Below are 7318 nucleotides of genomic sequence, written 5' to 3' on the forward strand. Positions count from 1 at the left end.
ACAATTTCTATCAGGGAGACAAGGTGTTTTTCTGTCTCTGCATAGAGTTTTAGATCGTCCATGAAAAGTAAATGATTCACTCTTTTACTTTCATCTTTTTTCTGCCTCTACTGAGATTGTACCCAGCATCACATTTTTTTAGAAGCTGGCTGAGTGGCTCGATTGCAAGGCAAAATAGTAGTGGTGATAGACTATTACTTTGGTATCTCTCGCTGGATGCTAATGTTTGAAGACTGTATTGTCCCTTCCATGTGGTGTAGAGCAATGGATGTTTGCCACATTGTTATTTGTTTTGTAATGAACGATCTTATGTACTCATGGACATTATACAGCTCCAGACACCGCCTTATCCTCCTGGATGAGGCACACTGTCAAATACCTTTTTGTAGTCAATCCAGGCCATTGACAGGTTTCTTTGTCGCTTCCTACAGTCTTCCAGGATGGTTTTGTTCAGAAGAAGTTGATCTTTTGTCCCAAGCTTGTTTTTCGTGCACCCTTTCTGCTGCTTCTCAAGGTATTCACCATCGGTCAAATGCTGATAAATTGTGTCAGTAAGCCATTTGTATGTGGTTGAAAGGCAGCAGATAGGTCGGTATTTATTTGGCAGATGTGTGTCATGGCTTTTGGGCATAAGAGTCGTTTTGCCAATAGTGAGTCATTCTGGCAGTTCTTCTTTGCCAATAATAATTCGGTTGAATACCAGAGCATAGTGTTGGTGTAGTGCCGTCAGCTTTTTCAGCCAGAAATTTGAGATGTTATCAATTCCTGGGCTTTTGAAGTTGCTGTAATGGATTATTTTTTTTAATTTACAGCTGCTTTGGTAATTTCCAACGCTGGCATTTTTTCCTTGCCCTTGACGGCTCCTTTTATTGTGCCTATCGACTCCCTCTCCCGATATTGTTTTGGGTCCTCATACAGTGGCCTCCAGAATTTATCGATCTGTTCTTGTGTTGGTGGTGATGTTACTTTGATATTATCTCTAATGAGATTTCGGTACACTATCCTTGGGTATCTGTCAAACAACCTGTTTATGGACCTGGACGCAATTTTTGTTGCTTATTTTTTATTTGTGCAGCTAAGAACTTTAAAATCTAGATACTCCCTTAAACTACGAACCAGCTAAGAGCCCATATAGCAGAAAACCAGGCAAAAGTAAAAGAGAGTATCTAGATTTTAAAGTTCTCACCTTCTTCTTTAAATTTAGCCCAGGGTTTTCGGTCAGCAGAAAAAAAGATATCTGGGATATTTCTTTTCTGAGACCATTTACTATTTTTTGGAGTCTGGACTGGTTCATTTGATTTAGGCCTCCTGTGTGCTCCTTTTTTCCTTTCTGATGTTTGGGGAAGGAGTTTTGTTTGGATAAACCATGTTAGAGATGCCTTTCTGGCAAAGAAGAAATCAGTTTAATGAATATCTGAACACGTGGAAACTCTTTAAAATTATTTCAGTGCTAAATTGTCGTTATTTAAAGTTAAAGTGTCGTTTATTTGAATTAATTTTGTCTAATACATTTAATTTCAGTCTGAAGTAAAATGCAAAATGTCTAGAATATTCCCCCTCCCCCACCCCCGAGAAAAATTTATTTTTAGGATAATGCTTTACTCTCTTTATAAACATAAACGAAAAGATCCCTCCCACCATAACACATTCTCCACCACTTCCGCCATAGTGTCAATGAGTGAAAAACTTTCCAACGTGATAGAGATGCCTTTTTGGCAAAGAAGAAATCAGTTTAATGAATATCTGCACACGTGGAGACTGCGAACCGGTATTTTAAAAATTATTTCAGTGCTAAATTGTCATAATTTCTTTGTTTGAAGTGTCACTTGAGAAGAAGAAAAATGAACATTCTTAAATGGAAATTGCAATAACCTATATCTATTCCATTTTTTTTCATTCGTAATTATGGGAGGGGAATTTATCTTAAAATATCTTAAATTTCAAATTAAAGCGACGTAAATATTAATAAGTCCTTACACCCCCACTGTTTTTTTTTTGTTTTCTTTTTTTTAAAATGGAGAGTAGACAGCGCATTGTTACCATTACTCTCGCTTCCTCTTATTTGTCCCTCAGTCCTCATTTCCAATGAGTGATGTTTCTGAAAAAGGGGGAAGAAAAAGCTGTTCTTCAGCACGACAGTACTTCGTGAACAGTAGCCTGAGATGTCGCAAATTTTCTGTTTCTATATGTCTATCCTTGTGGCCATGTCACTAGTAAGTGTGCTGGAGGTAAACGTTTCATCTGGGCTGACGTTATCCGCCTGATAGTCAGGGACACAAACCTTGGATTAACCACTAAGGAGGCCGTCCTATCAGCAGATGCAAAATACTGGGGCTGCTGTATTGCCATTTGGTGAATGGATTCTGGGCCACGCAGTAGTTTCGAGCGGGGCCTCTCGATGCCATACTAGTGGGTAATTGTTACGGCTTTACCTTATTCATGGCTACAAAAAAAAATATCTTCCTCTCCTTTTCTCTCTTACCTTCCCTCTTTGTCCTGCTCTAACCAAGTCTGTCGACCTGTTTCACAAATCCCAATCCTCAACATGAAATACCTCCAGAAAAATAACACGTGTAAACCTGGAAGCCCATCCTTCAACATAGACCCCTACTACCATGTCTCCTTCTCCAACATCAGGGGTCTACATTCCAACCTTCCAGAGGTTGAAACCCAATTACAGGAGATAAAGCCAGACATATTCTTCCTAAGTGAAACTGCCATTAGGCCGACCGCTTCCCTTGACGAATTCATAATTAAAGGATATTCTAACTTAACATCTAAATCTGACCCCAAGATCGCCATGGGCATGGAATGTGTGGTAGGGATATCTCCAGAGAAGACCCTAATTTACCTTATATGTGCTTCCAGATTGCACTTGCTTACACCACCGCATTTACATTTACTCTCTATCGCTCCCACAACAGTGGAGTTACTATCTTTAAGAGCATATCTGAAAAAATTGACCACATCCTGTCTGCTCACCCTTCAGCTAACATCCACATTTGTGATGACTTCAATGTCCACAATGTGGAATGGCTGACCCACTCTAACAAAACAGATGATGAGGGGAGGTTCTGTCATGATTTTGCCATTGCCTATGACCTAACCCAGATTGTCCACGAACCCACCTGAGTGCCCGATACTTCCAGTCAATATGCTAGCCTTCTAGACCTTTATCTCAAAACTTCCCCTGAGCTATGTTCATGTTCCGTTCTGTCTGCTCTGGGATCTTCTGACTACGTGGTTGTATCAGTTAAGATAAAAACGAAATGCAATAAGTCTGGAGATGTACCTCTCCACCATATCGATACTCTACCGCTGACTGGGATAGCTTCCGTACACTTATATCCGATCTACCACTGCATTCCATGTTCAAAAAAGACATGTCCTCCAAAGTATCAGACCTGACCGAATGGCTAATTGTAGGCATAGACCAATTCATACCATCCAAAAATTTCCAAGAAAAACCTAACAGCCAGCCATGGTTCTCCCCAGAATGTGCTGCTGCCATTGCGCACAGAAATCACTTTTTCCATAGCTACCAACGTAATAGATGCACTGAGACTAAAGCTGCTTTCAGGACTGCCGGCAACCACTGTAAAAGAGTAATAAAAAATGCAAGAGAGCTATATGCTCAGTCCGTTAAATCCAAAGTAGCTGAGCAGCGGCTTGGTTCCCACCAGTTTTGGCAAATAGCAAACAGGATCCTGAACAGAAGCGTGTGTTCCATCCCAACCATCATCAATGGACCTGAGGTCATCTCGTCAGCATCAGACAAGGCCAAACTATTTGCCAAGAACTTTGCAGCTAATTCTACCCTATGCGACGAAGGCCATCAACTCCCCGTATTTCCTCCTATAACGGACAACACACATACAAATATCTGTGCGTGATGTCGCCAAGCTAATCAAGAACCTTGATTCCAGTAAAGCAACTGGCCCTGACAGCATTCCAATCATTATGCTGAAAAAGCTTCAACTAGAACTTGCCCTCATACTTATAAAACTCTTTAAGCGTTGCCTTAAAGAGAAGTGCTTCCCAACACCCTGGAAAACCTCATCAGTATGCTCTGTATTTAAGAACTCAGGTGATAAGTCCTCTCCTTCTCAGTACAGACCAATAAGTCTCCTGTGTGTCATGAGTAAGCTGCTGGAATCCATATTAAATAGAGAAGTAGTCAACCACCTCAGCAGAAATAACCTTCTTAATGATATGCAATATGGTTTCCATTCTGCCAGATCTACAGCAGATGTGCTAACTGTTATATCTCATAGGATTAGTGAATCTATTGACAAAGGCTTCCTTTCTAGGGCAATTGCTCTTGACATATAAAAGGCCTTCAATAAGGTATGGCATAAACGCCTATTTCACAAGATTTCCAGCTACGGTATAACTGGAAATGTTTTCTCGATCATAAAATCATTTCTCTCCGATAGGCTCATAAGAGTAGTAGTTGATGGGCAGAAATCAGGGGCCATGAATATTAATGCTGGAGTCCCTCAGGGGTCTATCCTAGGCCCAACTCTTTTCCTGATATACATCAATGATCTCCCAAAACACATACTTAAATCATTCGTTGGCATCTATGCTGATGACACGAGCATCTATGGCAACACATCAAAGGCCGTAAATGACAAAGTTCTCTCAGATTCTCTCTCCTCTGATCTTGAGCGTGTGGTACAGTGGGGGGGGGGGCTGGTTACTTTTAATGCATCTAAAACCAAGCTCCTATCTTTACATCATCAACGCTCTGATCCCCATCTGGCATCAATTGATATGGGTTGCTCATATATTGATATCAGTTGCCAAGATCACTGGAAAGATGGTAGGATCCTTCTACCGCTCCAGAAGATATCTTACCTCTGATACAATTCTCTATCTGTATAAAAGCCAAGTACGTCCAAGGAGGATCATCTGGGCAGGAGCTGCAAAAAACAGCATATCCTGCCTTGACAGAGTACAAAATAGGCTTTATGGCCTAGTGGGGGATGTCCTTTTCTCTTCCCTGCAACCTCTCTCCCACAGGAGAGACATTGTGAACCTGCCTTTGTTTTATCGTTACTACCATGGCAGGTGCTCGTTTGAACTCCAATCTCTGCTCCCCCCTCGCCAATCTTTCACGAAAAACACCCGCCTAGCTGAAACCACTGTCAAAAATTTTCCCCACTCCTTATCTGTGCCAAAATCAAACCGTAGATTCCATGAGCAGAGCTTCTTTCTCAGAACTGCACACCTGTGGAACTCTGTTACGGTTGCCTGTTTCCCACCTGATTACAGCCTGGATATCTTCAAGTCCAATGTGAACAAATTCCTGATGAACCGCCTCCTTAAGTAAGACACTTTATCAAATCTCCAACACTAACGTACTGTACACACAATAATCCTTATCCCCGAGTGGCTTCCGGGCCTTGATAAGTGGTGACTACCTTGTAAAAAAATAAAAAAATGAACCATGTGGCCCCATATGTTGCATGGTTAATTTCTGTTAATGAAGAATCTGTTTGTACTAACTTAGAGAGGGCATTTTTCACTTTTACAGCAAGGTTTTTGAAGGTGTTGGTCATTTTTATTTGGACCAGTCTGGAGCGGTCTTGTAATTGTAGATGCCTAATTCTTTCAATTTGATGGCCAGCAGGTTCTCTAGCTCAATCTGCTCTGCATCTATCAGTGAAATTTGAATATTATTTTGGCTCTGTCATCTCCTCAGAATCTTGTGGTCTTGTTTCTTTGACAGGCCATTCATTGAAAAGGAGATTTTGGTGGGTGCCCCTTCTTTCCATTGTGTCACATGCCTGTGTCACAGGATTTGTTTTCTGGGCTATATATATTGGCAGTCTGATAGGGTTCCTGCATAGCCATCTGGTGAGTGCAGCATTTTAATTCTTCAATCTCATCCTGCAAGAATGTTCCACTCATCAAGAAGTTGGATTTCTGGGAGGTCAGTCATCCCTTTGGGATGTTATTTTTATATGGGCAATGGTGGTAGAAAATCTTTGCCATTCTGCACACCGTTCTTTCAGCCCTTCAGCTTTGGCATACTCCATTGCCCATATAAAGGTCCACTTTTCTTCCCGGCTCAATTGTGTTTCGTGGTGTTCTCCCTGGTCTTTTTGGGAATTGAAGTCAATTTTTGCCACTTTTATGGCTCTTTCCTTTATCTCATTAATCTCGTGTGGAGGTATACATTTATCAATTTGTGAGACTATAGAGAGTAATTTTTTGATTATAGTTGCCTCCAATTTTTCTCTTGGTAGATCCGTTTTTTTTTATTTGGCCATCTTGTCTTTGCACCTACTCCATTTTTTAAATCTTGAATATTTGAAGCAGTGAAGGATTTATTCTTTTCCGCAATCGACCAATTCACTGTTTTATAATTGCGTTTTCTTGTGGTCTTTGCTTGGTTTTGCCGGAATCCAGGATCAGAATTTGTCTGGTCTGGTGGATACTCCAGCATAGTGTTGCTACCTGTAGTAGTATCACTGGGAAAAGTTGCACTGTTATTTTCCACATATGACATTGTGCGTAGCCATGACAAGGTGACCTTTGTGCGAACCTTTTCTAGTCTCGCACAAAAACACACATTCACATTTCAAGCTATGTCATATACATACGCGCACACAAACATATGCGCCCACGTCCACACACGTACATATATTCACGTTCGCGTATATACACTCACATTCACGTATATATACACACACGCTAATGTATACACATACACGCGCACACGAATGCACACGAACGCACACATGGACGACGTCACTTCCGCTTTCAAAGGAAATATACACATGCGCAAAAGACACTCTGGAAACGAGTATAAAACGAAGAGCAATAAGTGACTCCTTCTTTTAGGATCAGCTCTCGACCAAAGAGGTTGGGCTAACCAGCCGCCTCCCAAAAGAGAGGCGCATGCTCGCGCGCGTTAACACCCCTACAACTATGTATGGGGCACGAGCTAACAGACCACATGTACACCATACACTCTTTCTCTCTCTATCTACTACTGGTCCCTGAGAACACCTTCGCGTAGCTGACTGCTAACTGATGTCAACTCTCTATCCTCTTCTTTGTCTACACGATGGACCGCCATTTCTCGTTCTATTACATTACTCACTTCTTTTCCCACGCGCGAACAAACGATAGTGACCCGAACTTGAGATGAACACACATTTCCTTTTCTTGCTACAACACCAGTCCCGCAACAAACATTGGTTACACATGCGCGGACATGAACATATTTTATAACTAAAACGTTCATTCTTTCAACAGTAAATAAACGACGTTTATCTTATCCATCAATTGAGTCTTTGTTTCCTTC

Source organism: Euprymna scolopes, chromosome 22, assembly GCF_053919585.1.
Source record: "Euprymna scolopes isolate OS-2025 chromosome 22, ASM5391958v1, whole genome shotgun sequence".
Classification (NCBI taxonomy): Eukaryota; Metazoa; Mollusca; class Cephalopoda; order Sepiida; family Sepiolidae; genus Euprymna; species Euprymna scolopes.